Below are 20,445 nucleotides of genomic sequence, written 5' to 3'. Positions count from 1 at the left end.
GCCAAAAATGTGACGGAAGATTAAAATGGAAATAGCCTCCATGAACGCTGGCCTTTTCGAATTCCGTTCACATTTTTGCAGTCATCAATGCATAGCTGAATTTCGCTCCAGCTAGAATCGTATTTAGCAAATGGGTGGTTTTTATACGAGGATTAAGAAGAAACAAGTGGTTAGACATGAAAACAAAATAATTTGAACTATGCAAAACGATAATCCGGGTATCGGAACTTGGCTGTTTTTGAAAACGCCTTCAAATGCGGCGTGATACCTCACGCATTCCGGAGAGTTCAAATAGCTGTATCATTGCGCCGTAAGAATGTGACGGAAGATTAAAATGGAAATAGCCTCCATGAACGCTGGGCTTGTCGATTTTCTTCGACATATTTGCCGTCGTGAATGCATAGCTGAATTGCGCTCCAGCTAGATTGATTTTCCACATAAGATACTTTAAAGCTAGAGGTCAATTTATTCAGTGAAACCTAGTTAGTCAAAATGCATGTTAGTTCAGAGATCAGGTGTTGCAGAAAATTCTTGAATTTACTTTATAGATCTTACCTCCAATTCGAATTGTCAGTTGGGCGGGTCATAGAATCCTCTTTTGATCGTACATAATGTTTTTTTTTTTTTTTTTTTTTTTTTTAAAAAAAAGTACTCGTTTCATTTGCGGCGGGCTTTACTACGAAAATATAAAATGACAAAGTGCCTTCAATTCTTCACTTACACTTCAAAGTCAGCTCAGACATAAATAGTTGCTCCACAAATCATACTCAGCACATCAGAACTGAAGCACAAAAGATGCTCACTTCTTACGCCTATATGCAACTATTCGTGCCTAGGCGATATCTCAAGCAAAGTATTGAAAGCGCTCTGCCATTTTAGATCCTTCCAGTGAAAACCCGCCTTTGCGTTGGAGCCACACCGCGCTGCGGGTGAAGCGGTGAGTGCCTGGACAGTCAAAACGCCTTCAAATGCGAGCGTATGCAACACGGACATCCATGGAGTTCGAATAGTTGCATCCAAGAGTTACAAAGGGTGTTCGTCGTATTGGACGCTAACCAAGGAGGGGTGTTTTGCTTGTGTCTCTTGCACATAATTGCCGTGTTGCCTTTTGTGCAGATGAGGTAAACCATTACTGATTTTTATGGCGACATTATCAATTTTCCGAATAATGCTTGGATTTTTGTATCGATGAGGTAAACCGTTACTGATTTTTATCGTGACATTATTAATTTTTTTAATTTTAATAACGTTGCCGTCCTAAAATGTGGGCTGCGGCCCCTGCCTTCTCTCACCTATGAACGATGAATGCGGCAAAGTCGTTTCATGGTCGTTTCAGGGAAAACTAAAGCATTTGTACTCAGGGCCGGATTTACCTACTTGCCGCCCCCCTCTCATTCGTTTTGAAACATCAATAAAAACCATCAGGTGAACGTGTCGGAAGGGGATGGGAGGGGTGCATAAGATGCGTTTACTCGCGTTGGACACATTTTTTGCGCAAGCCCTGCCAACACTACTAGCAAAAGTTCACGGAACTTTGCGCGAAAATCAAGTTCCGTAAACCTATCTCTGTGTGGACAAGGTCTTCCATTTGTAAGAAATGAACGAAAAAATCATGCAAGAACAAACATAAATGTGGTTTATTAATTTTAACTTCCGCCGCCGCACCGCGCTGACCGCACTGAGATTGGCGCAACGCGTGAATTATTCCTACAGTCTTGTAGGCGCTATGCGTTTCATGCCGACCGCCGCTGAACGCACTGTGTTTGACGCAATGCGTGAAGTATTCATGCAGTCTTGTAGGCGCTATGCGTTTCACGCCGCCCGCTGCTGACCGCATTATCTTTGACGCAATGCGTGAAGTATTCATGCAGTCTAGTAGGCGCTGATATGTGTTACATGCCGACCGCCGCACTGAGGGCTTCTCCTTTTCATCTCAAGTCATCATCATCATTGATTGCCCTTTGCGCCGCGTCGCTCTATGCCAAATTGCGTGTTTGGTTTCTCTTTTATTCGACTGAATAAAGGTGCTGTCTCTTGTGTCACCGAGAGACGCTTTTCTCCTTTGTAATTTTTGTTCTGAATCCGATTTTTTTATACCTATATTTAAAAAAATTGCAAAATTTGCCGCCACCTAAATTTGCCGCCATGGGCCGCGGCCCATGTGGCCATCCCCTTGATTCGGTCCTGTTTGTATTTCTTTTTTTCGTCGGCGAGTTAGAAAAAATTCTGATCAGAAATATATGTCAACCTGATAACTACAGAGCCGGATGCGGCAGGGCCTGATGTAGAAAATATGTTTTACGTTACTGATTGCTTGAAGATCGTCGAATTTGAGCACCAATGGACTTAGTTCATAAAGGACCGAATCAACGATGAAGTATTTAAAGGATGCCGGCCCAAAGTTCCGGCATAAAATCTTAGGAAAGGCCTTTAAAAAAATTAAGTCAGCGTTTCTTCTCAAGTTTTTCATTTTTATGTTTTCAAACAGCCCTCACAAATATAGTCACTGACACGTTGTTTAGTCAAGCCTGAGAATTGCCTCCTTAGAACATAGGATCGGTCTAAAATGTGCAACATTTATTGATGCTGCAAGTGGAGAATTTGCACACAAAAATTGTATTGCTTCATCTGAAAGTGCCTAATGAGCTGCGTTCGCAGTATTTTTCATAATATTTTTCTCACATAGGAAATTGGAGAAAAATAGGTTTAAAAGTGAGTAAATGTGCCGCCTTATGACGTCATCTGGCGGCATTTTTCATTTAAACACATGCATTTAAGCAGATTAGGTTATCTTGTCAAATGTTCTCAAATAATTAATTGTCCAATTCAGAAACCAAGGATATCCTCGCACTCAGTTTTCCTGGTAGTATCATTTTAAAAATGAAATTCACAAAATTTAAGACACCTGCAAATTCTCAAAAATATCGGGAGGCGCTCCGATGAATTTTTAAGACTTTGACGGGAGCGGAGTCGGAAGCTGGAAGCGAATGATCGCGCAAAGCTAAACCTCAATACAGCGCTTGTACGTTAACAAAACCTTTCTTACCTCATAAAAAAATAAAATAAAAGAAAAATGTAAATAAATAAAAATACAAGTAAATTAAAAAAAGTGGAGAAATTTCAGAGACTAGAATTTGGTGGCATTAGGCAAATCCTCGCAGACGGATCCTAGTTTTACTGCTGCAATCTTAGTATGATAATTCAGGAGACTTAAATGCTAGGATAAGAAAGTAGTGTGAGCTAATCTCAATCGTTACGCATCGCTACACTCGGTTTCAAAAAAAAAAAAAAAAAAAAAAGTCGTCGTCCAAATCCCACTAGTACAAGAAATCCCTTCTTTTCATAAATACGTAGATAAAGTAAAGAAGTAGTAATTAAGAGATAAGAATGCTGATTTGCTTGATAACCAAGTAAAAACCGGGTGAGCCAGGATAAGGAAACCGACGAACGGCAGCCAGTGGAAAGATGTAGGATGACAATAGGTTGAAGAGGAGGAGTGAGATTGATCGAAAGCAGCGGAAGAGCTTTGTGATGATGTCTGCCCCCTTCGTCCCCTTCTTTTGGAATTGTGAGGGGGGAGCGGGGGGTCACTACGCGGCTCGGCTGGCGTCTGACGAACTGCGCTGGTGCGGCATTGCGCATGCCCGCGTTCTTTTTGCCGGCATCCTCAACTCAGCTGATTCATAAATGAGGTTATGTTTCCATTCGTGTTTCTCGCGCTGACTAAGCCACGCGTTTGTCTTTCACATTGTGTTTTTCAACAGGGACGCGCTTTTTCCTGCATGTGCGAGTTTCGCGAGAATAGCCGTGAACTTTTCGGTACCTCCCCCGCGTCTTAGATGAATGCTCCGTGCGTTTTTTTTTTTTTTTTTTTTTCTTTTTAGTTTCATAAACTTAGATTTGAAACTTCGTTTGTCGGAATGATCTTATTGTGTCAAGCTGCACTTTTTGTGATCGCGACTCTCTCGTAAAAAAGCGTGTCTGTGCCTTAATGTGTGACATCTTCAACCTCGACTTGGATGACCTTTAATTGAAACGTCGCCGGCACTGTTATTATAATAAAATAGTTATCGTTCATTGTGAACCTTAATTATTGAATCCCTTTTTTTTGCGTGAAAACTTATGCATTCATCAGAAAAACACATGACTTATATGATTGTATCATCAATCCTTAATGTTCAGCCAAAAATTTATACCTCGTATGATATACGATTTCTCGACACATTTGCAAAACTCGGATTTAGTGAATGGTGTGCATCGTAAAAAAGCAACCACCGTCTGTGCAGTTTAGTGTTTTAGAATTACGAGAAGTTTTTCTCCAAAGTTAAATTGGATTCCAAAAAGTATCAGTGCTTTTTTTCAAATTTCATTAAGAAATTAAACATGTAATTTTTTCCTTCTTTTTTGGCTCGAGGCGTTTCTAAGACTAATCTCACGTTAACTTTCATACTTAGTGGCTTGTGCGTTAAAGTAATCGTGCAAATGGGAATAAATTTGTCTCTCATTATGTTATGAAAAACAACCTAAGTAAAAAGCAGCAATATATGTCAGAGGATTTTTTCTCTCCTGAAATGACTGACTACGCGAGTTCATTAATTCGTACTTGGAATAAAGTGATTGTTAACAATATTACAGTGAACCGTTTTTCAAATTACTTGGTCTCTTAAAAAACTGGTGCTCCGTCAAAAATTTTCCAGAAAAAATCGCTCATTTTGCCGCTTAAGGATAACTTTTAAAGTAGAGGTATGTTCATATGAATCTTCATTTAAATTATTCAATTATCCTAACTTTCTGGTGTGATCAGCAATGCCACTTTGGGATGAAGAGTTTCTCTTTTAAGTGTTCCTATTTTTTTATTAAGGTTTTTGTTTTCAGTCCAAAGAATTTTGTTTCCTGTAGCATATAATTTCCTTCTTTCTCTTCCTCATTTTCATTTCTTGCCTAAACGGAGAAAAAAACTTCCCGCTTGGGACCCGAAGTTGAGGTCATTTGGATCTCTGAAGTTTCCGGATGTGGGATCCGACACCACATAGTCTCAACTTAACCCTTTTAATATTCCTTTATGAACAAATTTTCATTACCATTTATTGAGAAAAGCTTAATGTACAGGTCGATATTGTTCATCAATCACAATTTCCAAATTATGACCAGCAGAAAGCCAATTGTGATAAAATAAATCAACTTCAAAAATTTCAGAGCACAATGAAATTTTGCGAATCTGTTTTCCACTTTTAAAATATTTTCTTGGCACGTCAATCAATGGCTCAAAATTTCAAGACTTTCACGTTTTTCTACGTCATAAAAGCGCAAAATGATAGAGAAGAAGATTTTGCCTAAGAGAATATTTTTGCTAATAACAATAATTTGAACTCTCCAACTCAAATTATCTCGCACCCTTTTTACCCTAGATCATCCTTATAACTCGGAGTTATGGCAAAAATGTTAGAAACACTCGCTCTCCATGTAGAAAGTTGTATGTCCAATATTTGCTATGGATTGCGACAAAATACATAACATTGTGTGGGAATCTAAAAAAACATATCACAGCTAGCTTGGATGGGTTACATCATCATCTTTTGGCGCCAAAAAATCCAAAATATGCCTCTTCGAGAGCATTTCAAACTGCAAGTTTGGGATAAAAAAATCGTGAAAAAAAGTTTTACGACAGTCTTACTGGGGTGAATGTGCGTACTTTAGCATCCATTTGAAAAGGAGCCTCTGAATATAAAACTTTTACACTAATTGTCCTGTTTATGGAAAAAGGTGTATGCGCAGGTACTGCTCATCTCAACCAGGATAGAGACTGAAGGCACTGTTCCCGGTTTTAGATACGGTTCAGTTCAAACACTTATTCTTTCCTTAATAATCAAATTAAAATTTAAAAAAAAAAACCTTGTTTCCTTGAGGTTACAAGGGAATAATCAGTATCAAAAGAGAAAATAGATAATTTAACCTAACTTATGGTATGGGTTTGAGGTGCTGAAAACTGCAAGCTTTCGTCTTAACCCTCAAATTGCCCGACTTCATCACATTTGATTAATTACAATGTAGTAACCAACGAAGTATTCTACCTTTCTCTATGAGGCAGGATAGTTTGGAGACTTCGACGCTCGTAGAGAAAAAATGAAATGAAACGGATCACAAACCGACTAGTTATTTTTCCCCCACTAATGAAAGCAAGTCAGGTGGCTGGAATGTATCCGACTGATTACCACCATATTCATTGTTCAGAGAGAAACATGATAACCTTCCCTCTCCATCTCCTCATTCCCAACACTCCCCTTTATCTTACACGGTATTTGGGATGCTGGGTTCAAAAACCTTTTGTTTCCTTCTCACTCAATCATAGCGCAGCGAAATCCAATTAAAGAGCCTTTATTAGGGAGTGTCTTGTCACGTTGTCTCTATCTTGACGTTTGTTGACCACCGCGGTCATCACAGGCTTTACAAGAGGCTGACAGCTTGAAATTTGATCTTCTTTCGCGACAATAGAGAAGAGGAAAATATCTCGCATTTTAACCCTCTAGTTTTATTTTAAACTCGAGAGAAACAATGTTTGACACTGGTATTTTGAAAATTTGATCTACGCCATGGGACAAAGTTTGGCCTTGTGAACCAAAGTCCGGTGTTCAATATCAACCGTACCACTCAGTCCTCACAACCGTGTTTTCGGCTCATGAAACTGTTCTCTCAGTAGTTCACGTATTGTGGAGCTTGGAGGACGAGTGGGATAAGTGCAGTTTTCACTATTTCAATAAATACTTGTTTTAAAGTTTCAAAATTACACGGAGCCTTATGGCGGAATGGAAAGTCAAACAAACTTGTGATACTTAAAAATTGGATTTCAGGAATGAGTCTTTCACAGAGTATATTTTAAAATTTGTTCTAGTTAAAGTTACCTTAGTTTTTTCGAAAAGAGGCCGACAAAATTCACAAAATTTTTATGAGACCTCAACTTTAACAAATTTCTACACGTCCAATAATTAGAGTACCTATATAGGGAGGGTACGGACATGCCGGTAATAGTTATGTTGAGCCACCAAAGGCCAGGATACACGTTCAAATTTCCATCAATTTCCGATCAAATGGTGACTGGTGCGCACTATCTACCATCAAATTTTTGCGGCCTGCAAAAATTTGACCGTCATTTTTGTCATCATTTTGATCGGAAATAGACGGAAATTTGAGCGTGTATCCAGGCCTCAAGCTTTTAGGGCCCATGAGAGCAGCCAACCTATGAATTTAAATTTTCCAGATTTGATATGTTCCTTCAATAGTTACGACCCGTCGTTGGTAGAGCGTATTCGACTTAGTTTCTGCATACATATTACTCATTTTTACGGAAGAACGCTCATTTATGTACATTCTTAGCCATCTTGGTTTGGTATTGGAATCTAAAGATTTGCATGCGGTGACATTTTTCGTGTGTGAGGGTTGGCTGCCCTTTTGGGCCCTAAGAGCTCCATTTTTCGACGTGTCCGTACTCTCCTTATATAAGGATGGAGATGTGTGAGGAATTTGCGATTTGACTGTTGATTCTTAAGTAAAAGTTCGCGAGAAACACGATGGTGCCACTGGTTTTTTCTGAAATCAACTCCCAAGCTCAAAAAAAACTCTCAAGTTAAGGCCAAAATGGAGGGGATATCCCACGCTATCCTGAGAGTCCACCTCTACATCAAAACGAACTCTCCATGCAAAGATAGGAAGCAAATACATTGACAGGGCTGCACTTTATTTGAGGACTCCAAAACTGAAAACACGGCAACCCTGCTAATGTATTTGCTCCCTATCTTTGCATGGAGAGTTTGTCTTGATGTAAAGTTGGACTCTCAGAATAGCGTGGGATATCCCCTCCATTTTGGCCTCAACTTGAGAGCTTTTTTTGAGCTTGGAAGTTGAAATTCAGAGAAAACCAGTGGCACCATCGTGTTGCTCGCAAACTTTTACAAAATAACCAACAGTCAAATCGCAAATTTCTCACACATGCAACATCTCCATTCTAGATGAAACTACCGTAAATTCGATTCAATGAACGCGAAAAAAGACCATATCGCTATGGATCAGCATCCAATCATAGATTAGGGCTTAAGTTTCCCGCCATGTGGAGACGAATGATGAGGCCTGGATGGACAGACGGCGCGGCTCGGGTGGACAAAGAGTGACGCATGCCGCTCAGCTGAGCCTGAATGCGGACGCAGGATTAATTGGAATATAAATTCCACCGTCATTAACATTTCGTTCACTGTTTGCACCATGGTTGCCTTACCAACGACATCTCAGTCTAGCCATCTGCAATGGACTCCTGCATAATTCTGCGCTAGCTCCAAACGTAGGTAGTAAAACGGATAAACCGTAGGCAACGGAGAATAAATGGGGACATTTTAGATTTAACACCATTTTTCACAATTTCCGTTTGTTTCATACGATAATCTTCAAAAATGAGAAATGGACGGTTGCAAAATTTTGTGCACTGTCACTCAAATTGTATTGGATATCAAAAAGTACTGAGGTCCGTCCAAACTCAAAGTCGGGCTCCAACATTAGGGAGAATAGAGAATTTGCAAGTGTCCGAAATTTGATGAATTTCGTGTTAAAGTGGAAACTACTGAGTGAACTGAACACGAGGATACCCTATTACCCTTGGTTCATGAATTGAACAATCATTGGAGAAGATATGACAAAATGATCTAATCATACTAAAATACATGTGTTTAGGTAAATAGGAAATGCGGCCAGATGACGTCACTAGGCGGTGCATTTTCTCACTTTTAAATCTATTTTTACAGTATTTTCCATATCAGAAAAAAATATAAAAAGTACTGTGAAATAAACTCTTTAAGCACTTTCAGATAAAGTAATAAAAAAATTGCATGCCACTTCTCCATTCTCCCCATGATAATCATAGTGCGGGTGAAGTCTTACGGACGAATGGTTTCTACCACGTCGGTTTCATGATTTAGACTAAATTTTGCACTTACAGGAACTAAAATTTGTGGCTCATCAGTGAAAATACTTCCTTGTTAAGGGAAACTACTGGTACATATGTTGTTCCTAAACTAAGCCATAAATTGTAGTCCCTTATTGCAAAATGTAGTCCATTTGATGCTCACCGAACGTGCTCAAACCAGCCATTGTATGATACTACTCCATTTCCGCTTTGATTTCAGCCGGGTCTAATGGCATGCATTTCCGCGATAAAAGTGAAAGCTCAGCCTGCTAGATGATATCCTTTCACCTATCTCCTATATATCTCCTATATCTCCTGATATCCTATATCCTTCTTACAATATTCTGATCGTTACGTATCTCTCGCGTGCGAATCGGTGTACAATAAACTGACAGAATCTGTGAAAAGGGCCCTATGCCAAAAACACGAAATTCAGTTATAAAGACCACTGCACAGAAGAAGAAAATCTGGATATTTTGTCGCAAGTTTGACCCAGAAAGCTCAAAAATTTGAATGGATATGGTGTCTTGAGATTCCAAGACAAGAATTTTGGAGTTTTATGTGAAATTTTAAGATCAACGTTAGTATTTAGGTAAAATTTGAAGGCTAACGCTTTAGGTTAAATTTAGATTCGAAATTCTGGCATGATGCGCACAGAAAAGGAACAGCCAGTGTCCGCTGTGGAGAAAACTGCGCGTAGCCTTGTTCCCAAGGTTTTCGAGAGCGTTTCCCGTCAAGACAGGCCCGCCACAAAGGGGGGGATACTGGGTCCCTGGTACCAGGGCCCGGGCCCCGGAGGGGGCCCGTGCTGCCCGTGAGAAACCACAACGAATTCACATGCAACCCTTGTTTCGTAGGAAAAAGTGAAAAATTTACCCTAAAAATTTCGCTAAAGGTGTTTTCAAAAACACGCTGGGGCACTGTAGGATTCTTCTTAAATTTTTAAAGAAGTATAATTCTTGGAAAATTTTTATCTATTTTCAAGATTTTCAGTACAAAAGGATAATTTTAGTAACTGCGCGTTTCATTTTCTCCTGTCGTCAGATGCTAAGAGTCTCCAGTCTGGGCATCCTCAACTTCATGGCTCATGGCTCAACTCCCTTGCCATAGACAAACGAAGGGGGAGTCCACGGGGGCCTGGCCCCCTTAGAATTGAAAATAGTATCATATGCCCCCCCCCAAAAAAATAAAAATTTTCCAGATGTTTTGAATGCAAGAATTCGCATGTATTTTTTGCTGAAAGTAGAAAAAAAGCGTAATTATTCCGCAGAAATTGATGGAAAATTTCGTCATAGAAGCTTCAAAATGCGTCGGAACAGATTTATAAATTCAAAAATTTCTCGGGGGATGCCCCTCGGACCCCCCCCCCCCCGTGCTTGGGGCCCGGGCCTTAAAACTGGTACCAGGGCCTGAGATGGGATGTGGCGGGCCTGCGTCAAGATCCCTAAATCCCCAATAAACGAATTTTATTTAAAGGTTCGGTACTACTTTTGTGCCCGAACCTCCGAGCTGCCACTGTATTTGAGCTCGGAACTTCCGATTCGGTGGCCAACAAATCGCAACGTTATTGCGTGATTTTGGTACCACCTCGCGAGGTGGGTCTAAAAGAGGTTCGACCTATCGAAAACCAACGGATCTGATTGGTCGAATCTGATAACGACGTTGTCCACTGGTGTTGTTGATTGATGAGACAAACCGGGACAGGACTTCCGAAAGAGGTTCGGGACTTTCAATAAAATTCGCTTAGTTTTGGCGTTCTCCCTTCACATTCGGACCTCCTGGAAAATTCACTCCCGGAAGAGTAGGTCTCTTTTTACAGACACTATACCGAATCAGCACGGAAAAAATGAAATTGCAGATTTAACAATTTTTTTAGTTGAATAAAGTGTCAGGCATGTTTCGAAGCAAATTTTACAATTAAAAAATGCTAAGTCAACTCTGTGTTGTAGCACACTGCACAATTTTTTATCACTTAATAATAAAAAAGTAAGTCATCTTAGTATGATCTGTTTTTGAAAAAAAAATTAATTTGCATAAGAAAAAAGTGCTAATTTAACCACCTTCGTGGTTAAATTAGCTTTTCCGACTGTTGTAAAATTTAAATTTGAAACATGTTGGACCTATTTTTTACGATTTAATCGTTAAACTAGCGATCCGTTTTTTCCTTGAACATGAATTAAAACGTTCAGAGATGAAAATTCTCGTTTTTCCTCAAAATCCGGCAACACTGGAATGCGAAAGCAAATGCGCATATGAGCGCAATCAACCACCACGTATCGCAGGGGCAAACTTCCATACCGGCGCCGACATTTCCTTCTTTTTCCTCGCCTCCTCCTTCCTCTTTTCTTCCGCCCCCGTCTCCCCCTTTCTTTTTCTTGCCTTTTGCGCTCCAAGATTTATTCGGATCAACGGCGGGGGAATGCGCGCCGATGAAAGCGCGACAAGCTGTGACGTTGTCAGTTCTGTATGGCGATTCCGAAACGCTCCTAGGCTTTTCTCACGTTCATATAGTAAAACAGCGAGGATTGTTGAAAATTGGCAACACTGTTCATCCTCCTTTTAAATGTGCGTAAAACTATCGATTCTGGATCAGGCCGAGAATCGATATTTAGAATAGATTTAAACGGAAGAAAAACGCAAGGTTACCAACTTGCAAGGATCACCGTGGATATTATTCGATAGTGGTTCGATGTATCGTTTGGGTCAAAACAATACAATATAACCTCAATACGAAAATTGTAGGATTTGAGCAGGAAAAGCTGAAAATGAGAAAATCCCTAACAATTTCACTTTTCACTTCCTTTATACTCATAAAATTCAAAAATCTATCATAAGAAATCTGCTCTCTTAGATCACTCAATTGACTTTCGAGGCCATGTTCACATGTTGAACCAATCGATATCGATACAATCTAACCTGTTTGACGTATCGAATACGATCAATTGCCACCGCCACCGAGACCGGGTTTTCCGGTGTATGTAGATGCGTATCAACTATACTGTAGTGGGAAGGACGAACGCCGTAAGAACATTCAAATTTTGCCGAATTTCTTCCGAAAAAATATTTATTTATGATGGAATTCATACTTATTTTTTCTCGAAATTTCCAAATATTTTTGATTAAACTCGAACAAAATTGTCTGAAAAATCAGAGGGAGAATATTCAGCATTTTCCCAGTTGATTCGTTGTTTATTAAACGAAATATGGCAACGTCTGAGGGCTCATACAGCGTTTTTCTTCGCCACGGCAGCACGGAGGTCAGTGGCGTGGCATGAATTGCGATACATCGATTGTTATGCCATTTAAACCTATGGTGAATAGTCGATTATTAAGGTGTTCGCTGCGAACACCCTGCCTATCGATTCTTTTCCATAGGTTTAAATGACCGATCAATCGATATATCGCAAAGCACGCCACGCCACTGATGGAGGTGGCTTTAAACTTATTCGGGAACATGGCGAGTCAACAAGCGATGCATTTCCACTTGGAAACAAAGAGGTTGTAATAGGATCACTGCAGTGAGTAGACTGAGGGAAACATGGTATAGACCCGTTGTTGGTGAACAAAAGCTGCATCTAAACTACGTCAAGGTCCATAAAACAAGGGTCTAGTCGATGGGATTAGAATTCTCTCGGCGACCTGCATTTTGAGAGCACCTGCGGTTATGTGTGCCGAAACAGGAATATAAATTTTTCAGAAAAAAAAGTTAACAATCACCAGGTGTTTCCGATGGCGTCCTCCTTTTGTTTTTATTCTTCCTCCGTTTCTTATTTTCCCTTTTTTTACAAAAGTGCCGAAAAACGACGCAGATTTTACGCGTCAGTGGTTTTTTGCAATTTGGTTTGTGTGGCAAAAATTCCAATTACTAAACTTCAGGTTGGTCATACTTGGAGGGTCAGCTCTACAATGTAAATACACTGTTACAAAAACTGAGAAGTCTATTTAAGGAACTGAAAAGTCTGATCGACACTGAGTAATGCGTATGTTGTTTCTTTTTGACTGTATGCAGTAAAGTTTTGTTTTTCAAGTCCTTTTTGTGTGGCCAGATTACTGCTACCGCGGATGAGCGAGACTCAAATTGTCGCCACTTCAACATAAGAACGGAACTAATTTTTTGGATAAGCTGTGTCATCCGTACAACTCAATTCTCGCTAGATCTCAAACCACGATAGATGCATGCCTTTTCAATAGAGAAGCGACGAACTGTATCCCTAGGCAGAACGTATAAAACAACGCTTAAGCAAAAGAAAGAGGAGTCCGTAGGTTATCATAGAAAATCGAAAATATTTTAATTGGACGTTAAAATTCCGACCATAATTTTTTGGTTCACTGAAAAAAAAAACAAATTGGATCTAGAGTCCAGACTCTTAATGACATCGACAAGAAAAAATACTCTTGATTCAATCGGATTTTTGCTTAAATCAAGAACCAAGCCTCATAATTTCAGCGGATTTCCTTTTGTTTTAAGCAAGAATCTGATTGAATCAAGAGTATTTTTTCTCGTCAATGTTATCAAGAGTCTGGACTCTAGATCCAATGTGTTTTTTTTTTTCCAGTGTTTGATTGTGCCATTATCAAGGTCCTGTGTCTAATCCTCGCAGCGAATTGATTTTTCGACCCAAGAAATTTGAAAATCGGAACGATTGGAATCGATCTTTCGAATCAATTGACGATTCAAATCAATGTACAATTAATATCAAAAGATTTTTGTCAACTATTAGTCGGAACTCTGAAAAAATCGACTCCGGAGATTTTTCTTCATTCCAATCCCAAAACTAAAGGGAATCGATCTCCTCAAATATCGATTGATTTAAGGTCGAATGGTCGAAAGGTCTGAATCGATACCGATTGTTGGGTGGATTCTTGCAAAAAAAAAAAAAAAAAAAAAAAAAAAAAAAAAAAAAAAAATCGCCATCATAAGCCAGCTCCGTGACTTGCGACTGAGTGCGGGGAAATTCCGCATTGACAACTCCGGAGTGATCATGTTGTTATGAGATGAAACATGACGGTCGGGAGGATAAATATCGCTGCTCGCTGGCCCGGGTGGACACTCGGACACTCGGAGGCCGGTCGCGGGTCTCCGTCCGGCGCGGAAAAGGGCTAACAGGGGGCGCGGGAGCGGCTTAAATGCGGAAAACAGGTTTGTCGGCTGGAAACAAGGGAAAGTAAGGTCGTTGCCCATGCCCGCCTGGAACCAGCGGAAACGCGCGTCGAGGACGATTCAAATTTGAGGAGACAAAAGACGAATTTTCGCGTGCGGAATCGACTCACTTTTCGGAGCTGGTGCCAACCTCCGCGAGAATATTACTGGATTTCTGCCCATTGGACCGGCTTTAATGGAAACGCACCAAAAAATGTTGGATACCTGCGTTAGGTATCTGGCGTTAGGAACAGCAGGACAGCAGGGGGGTTTGTTTTCATACCCATGCGATCAAGTCTCTGAAGCGGTTACGTACGAGGCTGAGGGTCTCAACTTACCAATTTAATTTCGAACGCTCGCGTGAAAATGTAATGCATGCAAATTTTTTATAAGCAGGAGGAAAAATAGACCGTAATTCTAAAACAACTACGGAAAATTATCGTAGATCATTGTAATTGTATTGAAACCTACTGTGCGGCTGGCAATGGCCAGGTCACTATTTGAGTTATTTACGGAGATTTGAAGTATTTTTGTTGTTTATAATTGCTTGTATACACTGGGAAATAAAACACATTGGATCTAGAGTCCAGACTCTTGAAAACATTGACAAGAAAAAATACTCTTGATTCAATCAGATTTAAACTTAAATCAAAAGGTAATCCGCTCAAATTAAGAGGCTTGGTTCTTGATTTAAGCTTAAATCTGATTGAATCAAGACTATTTTTTCTTGTCGATGTTGTTAAGAGTCTGGACTCTAGATCCAATGTGTTTTTTTTCCAGTGCACCTAACGCAGATATCCACAATTTTTATTTTCGGGAAATTTCGTTGCACGAATCGTATTTGGCGTGAAATTTTGATAAAAAACATTTATCAGGAAGCTTGAATTCGTGCGTTGTCCAGTTTGTCCATTGTGGACACCAAATTCTGCTGTGAATGCAAGAAAAGTTCCTTTTTTATTTCCCGGTTGGTGAGGTGGATGTGTCGTTTCTGTTGTCTGCAGGCATTGCCTTCAGGCTGATTGTTGAAATTGATAGACAAAGCTCTGGACAAAGAGGACAGACGGAGAATGGAGCGATCCTATTGGTTGAAATGGGTGGTTCCTAGACTGAGGGAGAAAATGATGGACTAACTGTAGAGTCTCTCGTGGGTTGTCCTTGCTGAGTCTATTACATGCCTTCTTTGTCCATTGTAACCACCCACTTTGCACCGATTGGATCCTTCCATATTCTTTTGGTCTTCTTTTGTCTATAGCTTTGTCTACCAATTTCAACAATCAGCCCGCTGGTTGAAGTAACCGCGGTTATCAATATAATTACGACCCACTTATGTTATTTCTGCAGTTATTTCGTTGCACGATTCGTGTTTGGCGTGAAATTTTGATAAGGAACATTTATCAGGAAGCTTAAATTCGTGCATTGTCCAGTGCTCCATTGCGGACACCAAATTCTGCTGTGGATGCAATAAAAAGTCATTTTTTATTTCCCAGTGGTGAGGTGATGGTGGATGTGTCGTTTCTGTTGTCTGTTATGATGTTCAACTCTATAAAATTTCTCCAAAATAAAAATCGTAAAAATCGTTTCACTGCAATCTTAGTATGATAATTCTGGAGACTTAAATGCTAGGATAAGAAAGTAGTGGAAGCTAATCTTAAATCCGTACCTTATCTACTGGTACGTTTGAGGAAAAAATAAGTTTTGAGTACCTACTCTGAATTCGCCTAGTTGTGCATAGTCATCAAGCATAGTTCAAAGTTTTAAAAAAAAACTATTTCTACGAGAGAACAGTCGTTAAACTTTGATTTCGAAATCGGGTTCAATGGAGCGATAAACAACAATGCAATGCAAGCAATGGTGCGACTTGGTGTTTCTGTTAAACTTTTTCTAACTAATATGAGGTCCTTTAAGGTGGCAACAATGACGACAACATCCAAAATTAATTTTCGACCCTTCTCCCAACGTGAATGCGAGAGTAGAATGCCGACTGACGCATACGCTGCCTGAGAGTCATTGAACGAGAACACTTAGCTAAGCAGAATTTTACCTTTTCACTGGAAAAAAACATGGATCTAGAGTCCAGACTCTTAAAACATCGACAGAAAAGTACTCTTGATCAATCGAATCTACTTGAATCTAACTTAAATCAGAACAAGCCTCTAATTAGCGGATTTCGTTGATTCAAGAAAAATCGATGAATCAGAGTATTTTTCTGCAGATTCAAAGTCGGACTCTAATACAATGTGATTTTTTTCCAGTGTTCTCAATTTAGTCTTCAAGAATTGCACGATGTCCGCTCGGAAAAGTTCGCCTGAGAAGGTCAAGATTTAGGGTGACCAATATTTTCCCCTCTTTTCCTCTTTTTGACGTGGACAAATTTTAATACTACTCGATCAGATAATGTCGCTGCTAAATGGAATAATTGAATCACGAAATTTCCCCTTTATCTCCAATCCTATTAATTTTTCAAAGTCGCAAAGAAGCTAGACTATCACACACAGAGACACCTATCATTAGGTTTTTTTTTTTTTTTTTTTTTTTTTTTTTTTTCTTCAGAGAAAAACTCCTCAATTTTCACAGCCTCCCCTTCAACTTCTACTTCAAATTCATAATCAAAATCAGGGAAACAAATTCCGTGAGTCAAGGTTGGTGTCTCGGATCATCCGATCCAACAAAAACCATTTTGATAAGAGTTCCGAGGGAGCTTCTCTCATTCCAGGCAGTGAGTGAATATACTTTCTACCTCGCTTTTGAAGCATGCAGTAAATGCCAATGGAAGGAAATATGGAAGGAATCATGAAAATAGAAGAGAGCCGTGAATGTTTCAACTATCATTAAGTTTCTCCCTAATTTGTCTCTTCCACGAAAGAGAGATAGGAAGGCATGATAGATTTCGCGCCTTGCATAGACCCTGCCAAGCCCCCGGGACATTTTGTACCCCTCACGACGGGTCTGAGTTTATCAGAGCTCGTTTCTTGGCAACGCAACGATATGACGTCATTTGCGGTGACGGTGGCAACGCTGCAGGTCGGTAATGAAAATAGAGTGTTTTAATTGGATTAAATGAGGTCGGACCGGGGATCAAAGGGGATTAGAGCACAAGCCCTGGTCGCTGTCAGTCGGCTCCGAGCTACGCGACGCGTCCGCTGTCCGTGACGGCGCCAGGGTCGCCGCATCACGCCACGGCACACATTAGGAGAGGACGATAGGAATGGCGGATTTGGTTTCAGGATGGAAATAGTACGACAATCAAACTTGGGAAAATTGTTTCAAAAATGTATTGAAAAAAGTACAATTTTCGATGAACTTCTCCGAACTTAACCCTCCCACCCCCACCCCCCGCAGCCATGCTCTCGTTGCCGTTGCTATTCAAAAAGATTCGCCTGTGTCACACTATCCAAATACTCCATCAAAATGTCAAGGTCAAGTGCTGTCATTGGTCCAAGCCATCGAATAAGCCAATCACAACACCTGGCCTTGATATTTTGATGGCTAGTTTTGATAGTGTGACACAGGCAATTGAAATGGATACTCAGGACTCAGGGCGTCGTTTCTGATTGACTCCTGGCTAAAGGTATTAGCCATCTTTCAATGAGACTTCATAAGGGTGCCTAGAGCCTCAAAAAAATGGCGGAGAGTGTTAAGACGGACGACTTAAAATGATTGTAAATTTGTTTTTTTATTTGTAGAGCGCGTCGTTATTGTTCCTCGAATTACATACACAAATATGTCTTATCAGTTGTGAAGCAATTCCTCATAGACAAACATTTTCAACATAGACCTCTATTATGCAAAAGGTCGGCAAGAAGTCAAACAGGAGTTATTCATGAAAAGTTGGCGACGTCCTTCCGTCTAAAGTCATGGTCTAAGGTCAATCAACCAAGTCTCTTTGGTTGCCCTCACCGAAAAAAAGTAACTCAAAGTAACCATGAACACGGAAATGAATTTTTACTGCACAGGCTCCAATTCATTCTGCTGGTAACCAAAGCGTGACGTGCTTAGGTATACTGCCGAGCTAAAGAAAAACGCCGTATGAGCATTCGAAATTTGCCAAATTTCCTTCAATAAAATGTTTATTTTTTAAGAAGGTTATGAATATTTTTCCTCGAAATTTTCAGGAACTTTAAGTGAAATTACCAACGACATTATCTGAAAAATTGGAAGAAAAATATTCATAAGTCCACCAGGAAATTCGTGTTTTATAAATGGAAATTTGGCAAAGCCTGAAGGTTCATACGGCGTTCTTCCTTAGCACGGCAGTACATACGGATACCCTCCTTCAAAATATCCACCAAGACGTCAAGAAAAACTACATATCCGGGAAAATTAAGACTATTGTTGGAAATCTGGCCACGAAATCTTCAAGTTGGCGAGGGTCCTCAACTTCGCCAAGACACCACGTTCCCAGATAGTGCTGATTTTGCAGCACTTTCCCTCATTAAAACCCATGTGAGGTATCCTCATTTTATTGCACAATCTGACAACTATATGAAGACGAACGCGGACGCGACGGAAGGGAACAGGTGGATTGGGCGCGATGCACGAGCGGAGTTCGCGATCGTGTCCCGAACCGCCCCCGCTCCCCCGCCACCCCCGCCTCCCCCGCCTCCCCCCTCCCTGGAGACTGATCAATCCTCCCCCTTAAAGGATCGAAACATTAATCACTCAAGCCTACCCATACGCTTCATCCGTGCACGTTCGCCAAACCACCATTCTGTACCGCCCCCGCCCTCGTGAGGAAGAGAGTCACTAGCACATTGCAATGTTGCCATTTTGGGTCGGTTTAAATGAAAAATGGGGGGGATATCTCCCCTCCTCGTCGCACAATAAATTACACTGGAAAAAAAACCACATTGGATCTAGAGTCCAGACTCTTAAAAACATCGACAAGAAAAAGTACTCTTGATTCAATCAGAATCTAGCTTAAATCAAGAACCAAGCCTCTTATTTTAAGCGGATTTCGTTTTGATTCAAGCAAAAATCCGATTGAATCAAGAGTATTTTTTCTTGTCAATGTTTTCAAGAGTCTGGACTCTAGATCCAATGTGTTTTTTTTTTCTGTGTTCACTATAGGCCATTTATTTCATCACAGAGAATCGGGCTCAATTTGTTTCATTTTTTAGGAAATAGAAAGTCCAAATCAAACAAAAGGGCCACTGTGCAAAGTCTGAACTAGAAAGAAACCGCGCATACTTTCTTTTCATAATCTTACAAGGAAAACGATTCACACAACGGAAAGTTTTGACAGAGTTATGATTGACAAGTATTTTTAAAACTGATGAAATGAAAGTCATGCAGTTATCCAAATAACGTCATTTACAATTTTGCCATCTAATCAATATTACTTCTAAATCTTTGTACCTTATTGTTTAAGAGTTGATTATCCCGGACCTTTCTGTGTGTGATTAATGTTCCTCGGGTACTTTTGAAAAAAAAAAAAACACGTTGAGGAGTACTTTAATTCATACCTCGTCCAGAGGCCTATCCTCCTTCTCTCTATTTCCACTCCAGTTCCAGTTGTGCAGATCAACTTGAGTTACTAAAAACCACGCCAATTATGCCACGAAAAAGAAAATGTTTTTTTACTTTATTTTATGTCGATGCTGATAGATAGGTGACAATAGAGAGTCAATGTTCTATTCTACCATACAGCAAATACGCGGCAAGCTTTGAAGTGGTAGCGACTTGATCTATAAATTATAAATAGCTGTTGATCGAGAAAAAAAGTCTTCAAATTTAATCAGATTGGCAAAATGAAACCACTGCAATGTAGAAGTGGTCATCCACATGTGCCATCAACTTGCCACGTACAAGAGAATGCCTGAAAACCACCACCATTTCCATTTTAAAAGGTGGGGCGATATTTTAATGCAAAAAAAAATATCAGCTGAAGAAATTATTACTACAATCGATAAACACTAAATTATTGAAAATACCGAATTGTCAAAAGGACTTTTTTTAACAGACGCCAAGCACTTCTACCAGCCGTGCCTATTTTTAGTGTGTTTTTCGAAGGAAAACACTATTAAAACTTTTCTTTCAGAGATTTCATCCACATTTTCAGTTAGTTAATCGCTGAAACGCAAAAAGAGACTCGCACTTTTGAAACACCCTATGCAGACCCTCGGACGTGTGTAAATTTGAATAATAATATCTTCTTTGAAAACCTGGCAATAAGCCTGGGCACTACACTATATTCTCGCTGCCTAGAATACACAATGTCAAAACATTTTCATTTTCTATCATTCCTTGTATTATTTTCTCCTCTCTCGCGCCTTGGCCTCTGGCTATCGACCTTGCAGTTTCTCAGCCCTTTTCTCCTCCCCCTCGCCCCAGCTCGATTACAGCTAAATTAATCATTTTC

General features: G+C 40.0%; 1 protein-coding gene across 1 annotated transcript in view; it reads left to right on the top strand.

The window, feature by feature from the left end:
- Nucleotides 1-3,899: 3,899 nt before the first annotated feature.
- LOC140224641 (uncharacterized) overlaps nt 3,900-20,445 on the top strand; it is a 29,132-nt gene continuing 12,586 nt past the window's right edge. Inside the window, exon 1 of the mRNA XM_072300680.1 lies at nt 3,900-4,743. The gene's annotated coding sequence lies outside the window, so the exon portion shown is untranslated. The remainder of the gene's footprint in view (nt 4,744-20,445) is intronic.

This window comes from Bemisia tabaci, chromosome 5 (assembly GCF_918797505.1).
Source record: "Bemisia tabaci chromosome 5, PGI_BMITA_v3".
Taxonomy (NCBI): domain Eukaryota; kingdom Metazoa; phylum Arthropoda; class Insecta; order Hemiptera; family Aleyrodidae; genus Bemisia; species Bemisia tabaci.
The sequence above is the reverse complement of the archived record's forward strand: the minus strand, read 5'-3'. Positions and strand labels throughout refer to the sequence as shown.